This window comes from Magnolia sinica, chromosome 8 (assembly GCF_029962835.1).
Source record: "Magnolia sinica isolate HGM2019 chromosome 8, MsV1, whole genome shotgun sequence".
Classification (NCBI taxonomy): Eukaryota; Viridiplantae; Streptophyta; class Magnoliopsida; order Magnoliales; family Magnoliaceae; genus Magnolia; species Magnolia sinica.
The window spans coordinates 72,321,355-72,339,178 of NC_080580.1; positions in this window are offsets into that span (position 1 = coordinate 72,321,355).

Consider the following 17,824-nt stretch of genomic DNA (forward strand, 5'->3'; position numbering starts at 1 on the left):
GCACGTATCAATCATGCATAAGCTTATAGGAAACTTAGAGGGTGGTGTAACTGTGTGCGCAATATAAGCGTGCTCAGAACACAAGATCAGAGTAATGCGGAATCATGGTGATGAGTACATGAATGCAATCAGCCGTACCAAGGATATGCGGTGCAAGATATGAATGCCATCGGCCATAACACGGCCATGCGATGCGAGATACAACTCAAGCATGCCAATCCTCAACATGTATCAGTACAGTTCTCATTCTGGATAATCACTAGGGTTTAGTACACTCCAAGAGGAACTGCCACTCTCCAAGCCGCACAGTCCAAATGAGCGTAAGAAACCTCACTATCCGCCTGACCAATAGTCTGCCAATACCTATCCGGCATGTCAATAGTGGACCCATTCATGAGCTGGTTAAACTCAGCCTAGTATTGCCCCCTACCCTTGGGTGAGTAAGGCAACACCCTTTTCCAACCGACCACGACATAGTGGGAGACGTGGCCTCCTGGTATTCGGCCCTCGTGCGCTCATATATCCACTCAGTCTCGACATTGGAGTCATCCTCTGGTACCATCGGGTTTAGGGATTTTCACCCAGGGACATCTATGGCGCCCGTATGCTAGAACCAAACATTTTCGGTATCCAATCCAGCCACCCACGATGTGTCTGTGGAGGCTATGGCCCTGATGTTGATAGGGCATACAATGATCATGATCATACAAATGCAAGTGCATGAATCACCCTACCAAACATGCAATAATCCTATGCGTACCGAGCGCTCATGTGGGGCGACTCCGCCTATCCGGGAGCCCATAAACGATCTGCCCGAAAGCATATGCTATGATCAATCACTTCTCATATCAGGCATACATATGATGCGTATGATCATGAATCATGAATCTATACTAAGCATGTTATGTGGTGATGGATTCTGATCAAAACGAATATGAGCCTAGACGGACTATATGCTATAAGTATGGGCCTATTAATGGGCCTTAGGAAGAGAGTGATAATGCGAACATTTAACCAACATCGTCCTCACAATGTGGACATCAAATCATCATTGCTCCCAAGGTATAGCCCATTATAAAATCAATATATATATCATGGTGGAATCACACTACAATGGGCCTTATGTATGTCCTATTAGGCCTTGACCCATGGGCCTCCAATACATCACATGGGCCTCGAATGCATCAACATGGGCCTAGTTACATGGGCCTTGCATACATCACAATGGGCCTCATAATATGGGCCCTATACAAATTAAGTGGGTCTCAATGAACGGCCCACAAACACACCAAGATGGGCCTCATCGCATGGTCTTAAAATAATTCCCAAATGATGGGACGGGTTGGATGAAACACATGCATCCTGGTTTGGCCCACACTAATGGAGGGTATGGTTTACAATAAATACATAAGTGGGTCCCATGTGGGGCCTACCATAATGTTTATTTTCCATCCAACCCATTGATAAGGTCACTCAGACCTGGGGCCCACAGTAATGTTTATTGCCATCCAACTGTTTATAAGGTCACGTAGACCAGGGTAGGGCCCACTGGACTGGGGCCCACTGGAATGTTTATTTTCCACCCAAACTATTTGTAAGGTCACACGGACCGTGGGTAGGGCTCACCATTTATTTACATCCAATCTGTAACACGGTCAGGGAGCCCACCGTGATGATTTTTATTTTTATTATATATATATATAAATATATATTTATATATATCACGTGGACAAGGAGCCCACCATGATGTGGTCCACAAATCTAGCCCGCTCATTATGTGTGTCCCACTTGGCTGAGGGTACAGACCAAGTTTCAGCCGCATCCAAATTTCAAGTAGGCCCCACCAAGTGTTTTTATATGTTTAGACATGTCTTCACATGATTTTAGATGGTGTGGCCCACTTAAGTTCCGTATATGGCTGATTTTTGGGGTGGACACTTTGTCCGTGGGGACCCATCAAATCCATGGTGTGGATGTTCGAAATGCATCACAGTGGGGCCCACAACTGGCACCGTGAGGGCCAGCCGAACCACCCGCCCGCCCACGCAGCCGCTGCCTGCGTCTTCTGACAGCAGCAGTGCTGCTGCTGCTGCCGCTTCCCTTTTTTTTTAAAAAAAAATCAAATTTTCTATGGTTTTTCACACGTGGGGCCATATCAAGGAAATCTGCTCGGCCCATTGCATTCCCTGGCTTGATGTAGTCAAACAGAGTCCAATATGCGGCCTCTTTCTGGCGAATAAAAAGATCCAGGTGATGTTCAACAGTAAACACTACTGTTTCTTATGGTATGGCCCACCAAGAAAAGGGATCGGTTTCATTTTTTGGCTCAACGCCTAAAATGATCCGGGGAACGAAATGGACGGCTTGGATTATGTATGTACATCAAGGTGGGGCTTTCACCCCAAAAGTAACCTTTCTTTTTTTCTTCTTCTTCTTCTTTTTTTTTTTAACACTCACGCCAGTATACACACTCCATGTGCTACCCCTGCCTCACGTCCAGCGTCCAGAGACGCTGGACGGCTAGGATAAACACAACGTCATGGTGGGTCCCACATGTAGGTGGCCCAACGGTTTGGACCACTTGATATTTATGTTTCCCCCCTTCCATTCGGGCCCACTAATGGGCTGGATGGGGTAAATCCAACGCACCCGTCAGGTGAGTCCCACATGAAGATGAATGGCATGGATAAAATTTAAACTTCATGGTGGGACACACACAACAGATGGGCCACACACCCATTCATCATCACTATTTTACAAAGAAAGAGAGAGAAGATACGGTGAGATAGAGGGACCCCGCCACTATGGGCCCTCTTGATTAAATCACATACATCAAAATGGGTTCCACCTACAAGTGGGCCCTAAAATCGAAAATAACAGTAAATCACCCACCTTATCTTCCTTCTTCTTGGTCCCTTAGCCTTTTATGCTCCTTGCCTTCCATTTTAATGGAGGTTGATGGGAGATTGATGGTGTGGAAAAGAGATGAGAGGATGGGCCACACTTGTTATTTGGGAGAGGGCTTGGATATTGGAGCTCTCATGAGATTTTGGAAAATTGCTAGAGAATGAAAGGGAGAGATAGAAATAATGGATGAAGGGATGGGTGGAGTGGTGGTTGTAAGAAAAGGATGATGAGAGGTATGGCTTAGTTTGAAATTGGTGGGAAAGAGAGATGGTTGTGGTTGAAAATGAGAAAAAGAGGAATGGTGACGTGGAAAGAGAGTGGACTTTTGAAAATGTAGGGATGGGTTGATGTACTTGAGGTATGGAGTGTACTTGACATTGATTGATGGGACATATTGTAGAGATTCCCTCAAGATTCGCAACGCGCGGCGTTTCTTCGGAATAAACGCAGATCGACATCTTCTAGCCTAGGTATCTGTTCGGTGCGAGAGTCACGGCGTTGGAACCACAGCGACGACGCGGTCGTTATGATATAAGTTTCGGATCGAGCCGACGTCGGTGTGCGGGACCTGACTTAGGATCACGAGCAAACGTCGGATACGGTGCGAAGGTTGCCGGAATTTGACTGGAAGGACCGCGGAAGCTAACGGAACGGTACGGACTAAGATACAGGTCTTACAGCTCTCCCCTCCAAATAAAAATTTTGTCCTCAAAATTTACACAATCATTGCAACCAGACTTAACTCATGATAGAAGAGGAAATAAGGCATCATCAATAAAATCGAAGACGGCGTACAAGATACAACATATGATCAATCATCAAAGAGATGAGGATAACGCTCTCAAATCTTAGCCTCGCGCTCCTAAGATGCCTCATCCACAGAATGGTGACCCCACCGAACCTTCACCAAGGGAATGACCTTGGTTCGGAGGACCTGCTCCTTCCGATCAAGGATACGTATTGACTGCTCAATATAAGAAGCGTCCTCACGAACCTTTAACGGCTGCCAATCGATAATAGGAACTATGTCTGACCCATACTTCCTTAATATAGAGACGTGAAAAACATTGTGGACGCCAGACAACTGAGATGGTAAGGCAAGCCGATAGGCCACAGCGCCAATGTGCTCAGTGATCTCGAACGGACCTATGAATCTAGGGGCAAGCTTGCCCTTCGCTCCAAATTAAACTACGCCCTTCATGGGCGAGACCTTGAGATACACGTGGTCCCCTATATCAAACTCCAAGGGACGACACCGGCGATCAGCAAAACTCTTCTGTCTGCTCTGAGCTGTGCGCATCCCTCTGCCTGATGATATCAATAACCTCTGATGTCTCCTGCACAAGCTCGGGACCTAGGAGACGCCGCTCTCTAACCTCGGTCTAACAACTCGGAGATCTGCATGGTCTGCCATATAATGCCTCAAAAGGAGCCATGCCAATGGTTGCCTAATAGTTGTTGTTGTATGCGAACTCAGCTAATCGCAGATGCTCATCCCAACTACCACCGAAGTCAATCACGCAGGCCCGAAGCATATCCTCAAGGATCTGGTTGACCCTTTTGGTCTGGCCATCGGTCTGCGGATGATACGCGGTACTGAGCTGTAAATCAGTGCCCATAACATTTTGAAAGCTCCTCCAGAACTGAGACTTGAACCTCGGGTCTCGTTCAGAAACGATCAAGACTGGTACGCCATGTAGCCTCACAATCTCCTTAATGAATAACCTCGCAAGCTGGTCCAAAGGCCAACTCGCACGAATCGCAAGAAAATGTGCTAACTTCATCAGACGGTCCACGACAACCTAGATGGCGTCATGACCGCGCTGAGTCCTCGGCAAACCCATAATAAAATCTGTAGATACGTGTTCCCACTTCCACGTCGGGACACTCAACGGCTGCAATAGACCAGGGGGTCTCTGATGATCGGCCTTGACACGCTGGCATGTGTCACACTTGGCCACGAAACTGGTGATCTGGTGCTTCATTCCCGTCCAAAAATACTGTCGCCTCATATCACGATACATCTTCGTCGAGCTAGGGTGGATAGAAAACCGCAATCGATGTGCCTCGGTCATAAGATCTCTACACAACTCAGGAATATCCGAGACACACAATCGGCCTCTAAAGCGAAGTCCACCATCAGAACCAATCTGCCAATTTGTCTGACTCTCAGATGCGGCCTCTGCTCGGTAATCCTGTAACGACTCATCTGTCTGCTGAGCCTCGATCACCCTTACGACAAGAGAGGGTTGAATCGATAGGCTCGAAAGCTGAATGATAGAAGACTGCAGACCAAAATCGAAGTCGTACTCTGCTATATCCTCGAGCATCCTCCACTCCTGAATCATCATATGTGCCACCAGGCCTCGTAGTTGACGACTGAGGGCATCCGCCACCACATATTCCTTGCCTGGGTGGTACTGGAGGTCAAAATCATAATCCTTTAAAAGCTCCATCTAGCGTCTCTGTCTCATGTTCAGCTTAGACTGAGAGAATAGATACTTCAAGCTCTTATGGTCGGAGAAGAGCTCGAACCTAACCCCACAGAGATAGTGTCTCCACACCTTCAGTGCGAAGACAATTGCTGCTAGCTCTAAATCATGCGTGGGGTAGTTCAGCTCATGAACCTTGAGCTGACGAGACGCAAATGCTACGAGTCTGCCGTGCTGCATAAGGACAGCACCCAATCCAATACGCGAAGCATCAGTAAATACCACGAATCCATCACTCCCAGAGGGAAGAGTGAGGACAAGAGCGGACGTCAGACGGTCCTTTAGCTCCATAAATGCTCACTCACAAGCGTCACTCGAAATAAACTCTGTGCCCTTTCGAGTCAACCTGGTCAACGGGGCTGCAATACGGGAGAAGCCCTCAATGAAACGCTGATAGTAGCCAGCCAAACCAAGGAAACTGTGGATCTCGGACGCAGTCGTGGGCTGGCTCCACCGACACACTACCTCAACCTTCGAGGGGTCCACTGCGACACCCTCCCTCATCACCACGTGACCGAGGAATCTCACCTCCTCCTGCCAGAACTCACACTTCTCCAGCTTCGCATATAGCTGGTGGGTACGAAGGGTCTGCAAGGCGATTTTCAGATGCTGCATATGGTCCTCATGGGTCCTCGAATATATCAGAATGTCGTCGATGAAGACTACAACAAACTGATCGAGATATGGACGAAAGACCTCGTTCATCAACTGCATGAAGACCACAGGTGCATTGGTCAGTCCAAAGGACATGACCTAAAACTCAAAATGACTATAACGCGTCCTGAAAGCTGTCTTCGGGATGTCCTCCTCTCGGACACGAATCTGATGATAACCAGAACGTAAGTCAATCTTTAAAAAGAACTGTGCACCCTGCAGTTGATCAAATAAATCGTTTATCCTCGGGAGCGGGTACTTGTTCTTAATCGTGACCTCATTGAGCTCGCGGTAATCTACGAAGAGCCTCAACGAGCCATCCTTCTTCCTGACGAAGAGTACCGGTGCTCCCCAAGGTGAACTGCTCGGACAAATGAATCCCAACTCATGCAACTCGTCCAACTGACGCTGCAGCTCACGTAACTCTATCGGTGCCATACGGTACGGAGCCTTCGAGATAGGCTCGGTACCAGGCACAAGGTCTATCTGGAACTCAATATGATGGCGTAGAGGCAATCCCGGAATCTCCTAGAACATGTCAGGGAAGTCGCAGACAACCGGTCACTGATCAATACAAATGACAACAGACTCCTCAATGGCGCAGGACATCAAGCAAGATAACGGCTCTCCTCGGGGCTCTACAACGAACTGAAACTGCGGCAAGCCTGGTATGCAGAATGTGACTGTCCTCGCAGAACAGTCTAAGATAGCGTGGTACTCGGCAAGCCAATCCATGCCCAAGATAACGTCGAAATCTGTTATCGGCAGCACAAATAAGTCAGCGGGCAAAAAGATATCTCCGACCAGAACAAGGCAAGATGAACAGAAACGACCCAATACTACGGTCCTCCCCAAGGGAGTCAATACGGTCAACTCCTCGCGAGCAGACTCCGTTGGCAATCCAGTCAATCGGCCGAAATCCTCGGACATGAATGAGTGAGAAGCACCAGAATTAAATAATACTCGGGCGATGCATGAAGAGACTGGAAGTATACCCTCGATGACTCCTCCGGATGACTGCGGGTCCTGCTGAGCAGCGTAAAATTTATCCCGAGCTGGCTGGGGAGGTGCCTGTCCCCTCTGAGGTCCCTGGTGCTGCTGCTGCCTCTGCGGTGGCCTATACTGCTGCCTTTGCTGCTGCTAGGGTCTCGGCGGCTGAGGTGGCTGTGGTCGCTGCTGATGGGGTCGCTGCTGTGCTGGAGGCTACTGCTGAGGTCGTTGTTGTGCTGGAGGCTACTGTGGTGCTCTCGGCGGCTGTAGATGAGGCTGTTGTGACCCTCTCGACTACTGCAGATGAGGGTGAGGGCACTCAGACAGGCGGTGTCCTGTCCCACCACATCCAAAACAAGTCCCTATAAACGGCTGCTGGGGTGGCGCTGGAGGTACTACTAGGGCTGCTGAAGCTCTAGCATGTGGGTGGCTCCTATAACTCTATGGTCTTCGATGCTGTTGGGAGCTACTGGAGGGGGCCTGCCTCTTTTGACCCCTCCTCTGATCTTTGTCGGCCTACGTGCCAACCCATTGTCTCATAAATCTGACCCCTCCACACTACTGCCTGGAAAGTCGGGAGCTTATGCCTAATCACACGGCCTTGAAGACCGTAACGTAAGCCGTTCTCAAAACAGCAGGCCTTCCGCCCCTCATCATTAACCATATATGGTGCAAACCTCGATAGCGCCACGAAACGAGCCGCGTACTGTGCCACGGTCATGTCTCCCTGCACCAGAGTCTCGAACTCTAGTGCTCTCTGATGTCGAATATGGTCAGGGAAATACTGCTCCTCGAATCGGTCTATAAAATCATCCCATGTCCAGACGTAGTCAGGTCCTGCAACGTAAGTAACGGAGGCCAGTGCTCGGCCTCACCTTGGAAAAGAAACACTGCCAGCCGGACTCGCTGCTCGGTTGTACATGACATGGTATCGAAGATCTTCTCCACATCGGAGCGCCACCTCTCAGCTGCTGTCGAATCTGGCTCGCCCTGGAAACGCGGAGGATCAAGCTGTCTGAACTCTCGAAGAAGGGCACTCGCGCGCTCCTGCTCGGCCTGGGCTGGAGAAACAACTGGGCGCCTGCCCTGCCCCTGAAGTGTAGCCGTCACAGCCTGCAACATCTGCTGTAGCTGCGAGGCACTCACAAGCACGGTCGGGTCCGCACCGGCCTCGGGTGGAGGAACGACATCCTCAGGCAGGGGAGCAGGGATCTCTGGTGGTGGAACGGGAGGTGCAAGTGGTAAAGCTGGGGCATCAGGTGGTGGAGTAGGGTGCGCTCGGGTCGCTCTCCTGGGCGGCATGTCATATAGGAAAGAACAATGACGCCAATCACCCTTGAGAATTGCACTCGGAACCTAATCGCCCTAAAATCATAGCAAACATGTGATGTTGTTCTCGGTTATTCCTAAGTTATGCTCTGATACCAACTTCTGTCACGCCCCGAAGTCGAAAACCGGGCTCATAAAATTTTTGATCGCCAAATCCGGCGACGACACCTACGTAGAACCCCATTCTCGGATCCCGGTACTCATTCACCAGGTTCCGATCCTGGGATACTATAAGGAGGATTTATAATCATCAGTCTGATTCATAATGAGCATAACCAAAAGCATAACCCACGAACAATAACTACAAGAACACCACCACAAAATCCACTATGATAAAAAACTTTTGAGTACAATGCGTCTGAAAGGGAAAAAAATACAAGATAATGCAAAAGATAGAAACTCCAAAGCTCGTTTGCATGCTCCTGCTGCTACTATGCTATGCTGCGTCCTGGCGTCATCTACACGCATCAATCGTGCATAAGCTTATAGGAAGCTTAGAGGGTGGTGTAAGTGTATGCGCAATATAAGCGTGCTCAGAACACAAGGTCAGAGTAATGCGGAATCATGGTGATGAGTACATGAATGCAATCAGCCGTACTAAAGCTATGCGGTGCAAGATATGAATGCCATCGGTCATAACACGGCCATGCGATGCGAGATGCAACTCAAGCATGCCAATCCTCAACATGTATCAGTACAGTTCTCATTCTGGATAATCACCAGGGTTTAGTGCACTCCAAGAGGCACTGCCACTCTCCAAGCCACACAGTACAAATGAGCGTAAGAAACCTCACTATCCGCCTGGCCAATAGTCTGCCAATACCTATCCGGCATGTCAATAGCGGACCCATTCACGAGCTAGTCAAACTCAGCCTAGTATTGCCCCCTAACCTCGGGCGAGTAAGGCCACACCCCTTTCCAACCGACCACGACACAGTGGGAGACGTGGCCTCCTGGTATTCGGCCCTTATGCGCTCATATATCCACTCGGTTTCGACATTGGAGTCATCCTCTGGTACCATCGGGTTTAGGAATTTTCACCCAGGGACATCTATGGCGCCCGTATGCTAGAACCAAACATTTTCGGTATCCAACCCAGCCACCCACGATGTGTCTGTGGAGGCTATGGCCGTGATGTTGCTAGGGCATAGAATGATCATGATCACACAAATGCAAGTGCATGAATCACCCTACCAAACATGCAACAATCCTGCGCGTACCAAGCGCTCATGTGGGGAGACTCCGCCTATCCGAGAGCCCATAAACGATCTGCCCGAAGCCATATGCTATGATCAATCACTTCTCATATCAGGCATACATATGATGTGTATGATCATGAATCATGAATCTATACTAAGCATGTTATGTGGTGATGGGGACAGACTATATGATACGGGTATGGGCCTATTAATGGGCCCTAGGGAGAGAGTGACAATGCGGACATTTAACCAACATCCTCCTCACAATGTGGACATCAAACCATCATTGCTCCCAAGGTATAGCCCATTATAAAATCAATATATATATATATATATATATCATGGTGGAATCACACTACAATGGGCCTTATGTATGTCCTATTGGGCCTTGATCCATGGGCCTTCAATACATCACATGGGCCTCGAATGCATCAACATGGCCTAGTTACATGGGCCTTGCATACATCATAATGGGCCTCATAATATGGGCCCTATACAAATCAAGTGGGTCTCAATGAACGGCCCACAAACACACCAAGATGGGCCTCATCGCATGGTCTTAAAATAATTCCCAAATGATGGGATGAGTTGGATGAAACACATGCATCATGGTGGGGCCCACACTAATGGAGGGTATGGTTTACAATACATACATAAGTGGGTCCCATGTGGTGCCTACCATAATGTTTATTTTCCATCCAACCCATTGATAAGGTCACTCAGACCTGGGGCCCACAGTAATGTTTATTGCCATCCAACCTGGGCCCACTGTAATGTTTATTTGTATCCAATCTGGACTGGGGCCCACTGGAATGTTTATTTTCCACCCAAACTATTTGTAAGGTCACACGGACCGTGGGTAGGGCCCACCATTTATTTACATCCAATCTGTAACATGGTCAGGGAGCCCACCGTGATGATTTTTATTTTTATTTTTTTATTTTTATTATATATATATATATATATATATATATATATATATTTATATATCACGTGGACAGGGAGCCCACCATGATGTGGTCCACAAATCTAGCCCGCTCATTATGTGTGTCCCACTTGGCTGAGGGTACAGACTAAGTTTCAGCCGCATCCAAATTTCAGGTAGGCCCCACCAAGTGTTTTTATATGTTTAGACATGTCTTCACATGATTTTAGATGGTGTGGCCCACCTAAGTTCCGTATAAGGCTGATTTTTGGGGTGGACACTTTGTCCGTGGGGACCCATCAAATCCATGGTGTGGATGTTCGAAACGCATCACAGTGGGGCCCACAACTGGTGCCGTGAGGGCCAGCCGAACCGTTCACCCGCCCACGCAGCGCAGGTGCTGCCTGTGTCTTCTGACAGCAGCAACGCTGCTGCTGCTGCCGCTTCCCATTTTTTTAAAAAAAAAAACCTGATTTTCTGTGGTTTTTCACAGGTGGAGCCCACATCGAGGAAATCTGCCCCGCCCATTGCATTCCTCGGCTCGATAGAGTCAAACAGAGTCCAATATGCGGCCTCTTTCTGGTGAATAAAAAGATCCAGGTGGTTCTCAACAGTAAACACTACTGTTTCCTATGGTATGGCCTACTAAGAAAAGGGATCGGTTTCATTTTTCGGCTCAACGCCTAAAATGATCTGGGGAATGAAATGGACGGCTTGGATTATGTATGTACATCAAGGTGGGGCCTTCATGAACGACCCAATCCAAAAGTAACCTTTCTTTTTTTTTTCTTTTTTCTTTTTTTTCTTTTTACACTCACGCTAGTATACACACTCCATGTGTTACCCCTGCCTCACGTCCAGCGTCCAGAGACGCTGGACGGCTGGGATAAACACAACGTCATGGTGGGTCCCACATGTAGGTGGCCCAACGGTTTGGACCACTTGATATTTATGTTTCCCCCCTTCCATTCGGGCCCACTAATGGGCTAGATGGGGTAAATCCAATGCACCCGTCAGGTGAGTCCCACATGAAGATGAATGGCATGGATAAAATTTAAACTTCATGGTGGGACACACACAACAGATGGGCCACACACCCATTCATCATCACTATTTTACAAAGAAAGAGAGAGAAGATACGGTGAGATAGAGGGACCCCGCCACTATGGGCCCTCTTGATTAAATCACATACATCAAAATGGGTTCCACCTACAAGTGGGCCCTAAAATTGAAAATAATGGTAAATCACCCACCTTATCTTCCTTCTTCTTGGTCCCTTAGCCTTCTATGCTCCTTGCCTTCCCTTTTAATGGAGGTTGATGGGAGATTGATGGTGTGGATGAGAGATGAGAGGGTGGGCCACACTTGTTATTTGGGAGAGGGCTTCGATATTGGAGCTCTCATGAGATTTTGAAAAATTGCTAGAGAATGAGAGGGAGAGATAGAAATAATGGATGAAGGGATGGGTGGAGTGGTGGTTGTAAGAAAAGGATGATGAGAGGTATGGCTTAGTTTGAAATTGGTGGGAAAGAGAGAAGGTTGTGGTTGAAAATGAGAAAAAGAGGAATGGTGAGGTGGAAAGAGAGTGGACTTTTGAAAATGTAGGGATGGGTTGATGTACTTGAGGTATGGAGTGTACTTGACATTGATTGATGGGACATATCGTAGAGATTCCCTCGAGATTTGCAACGCGCAACGTTTCTTCGGAATAAACGCAGATCGACATCTTCTAGCTTAGGTATCGGTTCGGTGCGCAAGTCACGGTGTTGGAACCGCGGCGACGACGCGGTCGCTATGATACAAGTTTCAGACCGAGCCGACGTCGGTGTGCAGGACCTGACTTAGGATCCCACGCAAACGTCGGATACGGTGCGAAGGTTACCAGAATTTGACCAGAAGGACCGCGGAAGCTAACAGAACGATACGGACTAAGATATGAGTCTTACAAGCCGTTTCGGTGGTGTCAGTGGGGTCCACATACTCTAATGTTTGTGAAATCCAACCCGTCCATTAGTTTCGTTAAGATATTTTAGTGAAGGAGGGGGTGTTTTGATTCTCTATGGTCGTAGCCCACCGAGTCAATCACATGGTGATGGTTCGGATGTTCAATACGATGAGGGTGATTTCTGTCCACATTCTTGGCATCGTTTTCGTGGTTTAGGTCAGACCATTCGTCTGATTCTACTGAACGGTCCAGATCGATCATGTATATCGAGATCGTGGTTGATAAAACCCATCTGTAGATGTCCTATTTTTGTTTTTGCAATAGAAATTTAAATCCAAGAAGGATTGTGCGGTCAGTGTGCTTTGACCGATCTTTGTTGCTTCGGTGTCTTGTGGCTGCATGAGTGTTGTGTACGCACTCCTCTTTAGGTGGGGTCTCGCTGTGATGTTCTGGAGAAATCTACTCTATCCATCTGCTTTCCCATCTAAAATTAAGGGGCTGAGTCCAAAATTAAGACATATCCAGAGATCAGGTGGGCCCCAAATCAGTGATTTATAGTTAATCTTTTTCTTGGGCTACTTTCATAAAGATCCAATGGCTGAATTTTTATGTGTACGGTTACTTTATAGTCTTCAGGCCAAATATAAAGTTTTGAACCAAACGGATGGTGAGAACCCTGTGATCTTGCATTCAGTACGATTTTCAGGCCTTTTTATCTTCAATCACTAGGTTTTCTCATATCTTTGGCGCGTGAATTCTTCAATCTCGGTCCCCTAAGATCCGTCCCTTGCCTTAGTGATTTGTGAGCATCAAATCCATGCCTTTAGTACTCTATTTTAATCTAAACTATTAAATTCACCTTGCAACACAGACATGATTGAAATAGGACGTTAAGCATTACCACGTTCATAAAACTAAGTAATAACTGGGGTCTAATATGTAATATTTGACCCTCAACACAATCCCCAACCAGCATTTTGCTAGTCCCGAGAAAAGTATGCAAAAACTATTTTGAGAATTACGGGACAATTTTTATAAACTCGAGTGATTTTTGAAAAACAATCCAGATACTAGAATTCTAAGATTCATGAATGTTAGGCATTACTTTCTCCTGGACTCAAGCACACGGTAAACTTTCCAGTCAAGTTCAAAGTATTAATTCATCGATTAGAACAATTATAAACATTGAGTTCCAAGGGTGTATAGTGTAACATCGGCTTATCATAATTAAAGGTCCGATCATCAATTTTCATGATAACATTGATAATCAAACAGAGTATTCCTGGATAACCCAACCTAAACCGAAACTTGCCTTAGAGTTCAGCCTTTTTATTCTTCCAACTTTTGATTTTTCCATCGATGGCTTCACTCTGTGTCAACCATTTTAAAGATCTTTAATAGGTAGTCGTTTTCGAACACAACTGTTTTTTTGCTGGGTATTCTTTATTTTTTCCCAATGAACATGATGAATAAATTCCCCAGGTTGGTTCCTTCCATACTTGGTGATTACTAGGTTAATAATTCAATATCGAACCGAAACCTTAATTTATAAGCTAGATGTGACATGTGAAATCATGACTCAATCAATATTTAAAATTTCTAATCACGGATTAATAACCCAAACTTAACTATGAAATCTAACAAGCAATTGAATTCGAGAGTCATAAATCACCAACATTATGTATCTTATACTTCTTAAATCAAGAATATCCTTCAAAATCACTCGAATTCACAAAATCTCAAGAAAAATTTAAAAAAAAATTACAATTTTTGCTTAAGATTCAGAAAATACTAAATAGGTAACCTAATCTCTTATCCCCAACTTAAAATCTATATTATCCTTAATGTAAAAGATATAAGCATGTAATGCACATGAGACAACAAAAGTAAAGGGGAAGTGATGGAAAGATAGTACCTGATGAGGAGACTGTATGGCTTTTTCAAAGAAATTTCAGCGTGAAAGTGGGTCAGCACAAGAGTGAAACCATAAAAACAAACTATCCTAGAACAACTGGAAAGAAAACTACCCTAACGGCATAGAGCCGACTATCCTAGAATGACAAAAAGTAAACTACCCTAGTCCTATGAAAGCAGTAAACCTACCTATACTTTCGTCAAACAAGGAGATCAATCCTAGTACACAGGATCCGTCAGAGGTATGGACATGTCCTCTGAATTAAATTTTTCGACAAATGGCTTTAATCAATGTCCACTTACTTTAAACTCATTGCCATTGTCTAGATTCTGAATCTCGACAACCCCATGAGGATAAACATTGATAACGGTGAAAGAGCCGATCCAACAAGATTGGAGCTTACCCGGAAAGAGATGTAACTGAGAATTATACAAAAGAACCTTTTGACCTGGCGTGAATGATTTCCGAAGAATATATTTGTCATGAAACGCTTTCATCCTATCCTTGTAAATTCTCGAGTTCTTGTATGCATCGTTCTGGATTTCTTCAAGTTTATCTAACTGAAGTTTGAGTAGCGAGCCAACGTTGTTCAGATTGAAGTTCAAATTTTTTATCACCCAATAGGCTCTATGTTCTAACTCCACAAGCAAGTGGCATGCCTTCTCATAAACAAGTCTAATGGGAGACATTCCAACAGGGGTTTAAATGCAATACGGTAAGCCCATAAGCCATCGGTTAATCGAATTGACCAATCCTTACAGTCAGGGTTAACCATCTTTTTCAAAATATGTTTAATTTTTCTATTGGAAATCTCAGCTTGCTCACTTGTTTGTGGGTGGTATGGAGTGCTCACCTTATGAGAGATACCATATTTCTTCATTAAATTCTCGAATGGTCTATTACAAAAATGTGAGACCCCTTCATTAATGATGGCTCGATGCGTTTCAAACTGGGAAAGGATATCCTCTTTTAAAAACTTAATAATTGTTCAATGGTTATTGTTCCGGCATGGAATCGCTTTGACCCATTTAGTGACATAGTCTACGGTGAGCAAAATATATAGATTTCTAAAGAATTGGGGGAATGGTCCCATGAAATCGATGCCCTATCAATCAAATGCTTCTGTGATAAGAATGAGGTTCAATGACATCATATTTTGATTAGACAATGCTCCCAATTTCTGACAATGCTCACAAGCTTTACAAAACTCATGAGTGTCTAGTGGGCCAGTAAAAGCCATACTGCAGAATCTTGGCCGTGGTATTTTTAGCAGAAAAGTGTCCACCACAGGCTTGTGAGTGACAAAAGGAGATGACACTTTGATGGTCATCGTTTGGCACACATCTCCTTAAGATTTGGTCTGGGCAATATTTAAATAAATACGGATCATTCTAAAAGAATTTGCGCACCTCGGTGAAAAATTTCTTCTTATCTTGCGCAGTTCAATATGTCGGTGTGAAACCTATAGCAAAATAATTAGTAATATCAACAAACCAAAGTGAATGGGAGACTTTGAACAGTTGTTTGTCAGGGAATACGTCATTGATATATATCGTCTCAGGGGAATTAGGGAGATTAAGGTAAGAAAGATGGTCAACCACTACGTTCTCTACTCCTTTTTTATCTTTTATTTCTAAATCGAATTTTTGGAGTAGGAGGATCCATCTTATCAGGCGGGGCTTAACATTGTTCTTAGAAAGAAGATACTTGAGCACCGCATGATCTGTGTAAACAACGATCTTGGATCCGATCAAGTAGGACCTAAATTTGTCCAAAGCGAACGCTATGACTAAGAGTTCCTTTTTTTATAGCTGAGTATTTCACTTGGGTAGGATTTAGAATTCTACTTGTATAATGAATAACGTAGGGCTTTTTTTCTTTTCTCTGGCCTAAAAACTCCCTAAGAGCATAGTTAGACAAGTCGCACAAAAATTTAAAAGGAAGGCTCCAATCGGGTGGCTGCATGATAGGTGCAGTAGTCAACATGCCCTTAAGCTTAGTAAAAGCTTTCTGGCATTGCTCAGTCCACTCGTATGGTGCATCCTTTTAAAGTAGATTATATAAAGGACGAGAGAAGAGACTAAAGTCCTTTATGAATCTTCTGTAAAAATTGATGTGTCCTGTTGGGTTAAATATTGCATATTACACCTCAATTATTTCTTGGTTTACGAGCATGATAATGTTTAACGTCCTATTTTAATCATGTTTGTGTTGTAAGGTGAATTTAGGAGCTTAGACTGAAAAGGGGTATTAAAAGCATGGATTTAATGCTCAGAAATCACCAAGGCAAGGGACAAATCTTAGGAGACCGAGAGTGAAGAATTCACATACCAAAGATCCAAGAAAATTAAGAAATTAACGATAAAAAGGCTTGAAAATTGTCCTGAATGCAAGATCACTGGGTTTTCACCATCCGTTTGGTTCAAAACTTTATATCTGGCCTGAGAACCCTAAATTAACAGTACACGTAAAATTTCAGCCATTAGATCTTTGTGAAAGTGGTCCAACGGATAGATCCGCCACTAAATCATTGATTTGGGGCCGCCTGATATCTAGATATGCTTCGATATTGGTCTCAACCCCCCAAATTAGATGAAAAAGATAGATGGAGCGAATTTATCATACACATCACTGTGGGCCCCACACCGATGCGAGCGTGCACACGGGGTGTGCACGTTCGTAGTGTACCAGACCAGAAAAGCTCGGTCAATACACATTGACTGTGCTCTCTTCGAAAACTGAAGTTCCATTTTTTTTCTTCCGCCAGTGATTACATGGACAATTTTAGTGGGCCATTACTAACATCAGGTTTGATGATCGGGACCATCCATTTGATCTAGGGAGTGGCCACGACTGTACTCATGGCGACCTTTTAGTCCCATGCACGTGTACACATGCAGATCGCAGCTAAACACACGATGAACGGTGGGGTGATTTGATATAGTGGGCCACACCAAAACTCGACCAAAACCACCCCTTTCTGACTAAAATCTCTCTAGGAATCTAATGGACAGGGTGGATTTCTCCTAAAACAACACTATGGGGCCCATCGAGCATCTCAGCGCAAGGAATTTCACAAGATCGTGCATCCGAGAAATCTGGGATTTTCGGGCGGTTGTGGCCCACCACCTTTGTCTGGATGCATGATCCGGACCGTTCAGGTGGAGCACAAGCTCAAGCCGACCCAAGCCATGAAGCTAGATCTAAGCCAAGGACGGTCAGTGTAATGCAAACTCCCTCTAAAAGCAAGTTGATTTGCATTTTTCCTACGCACACTACTGTAAAAGGCTGTGTTGCCGCGTAAACCGACTTCTCCACTGACTCCAGCAGCGTCCCAGCCGACCTAGTTGCTTATAAAAGGAGAGGGAGAACATGGAGAGTAGATCATTCCTTGGAGCTTGGACGTGAGCAGAGGAGAGAGATAGCGTAGGCCAGCCAACTTTAAGAGTTACTTTTTTTTCTTTTTCT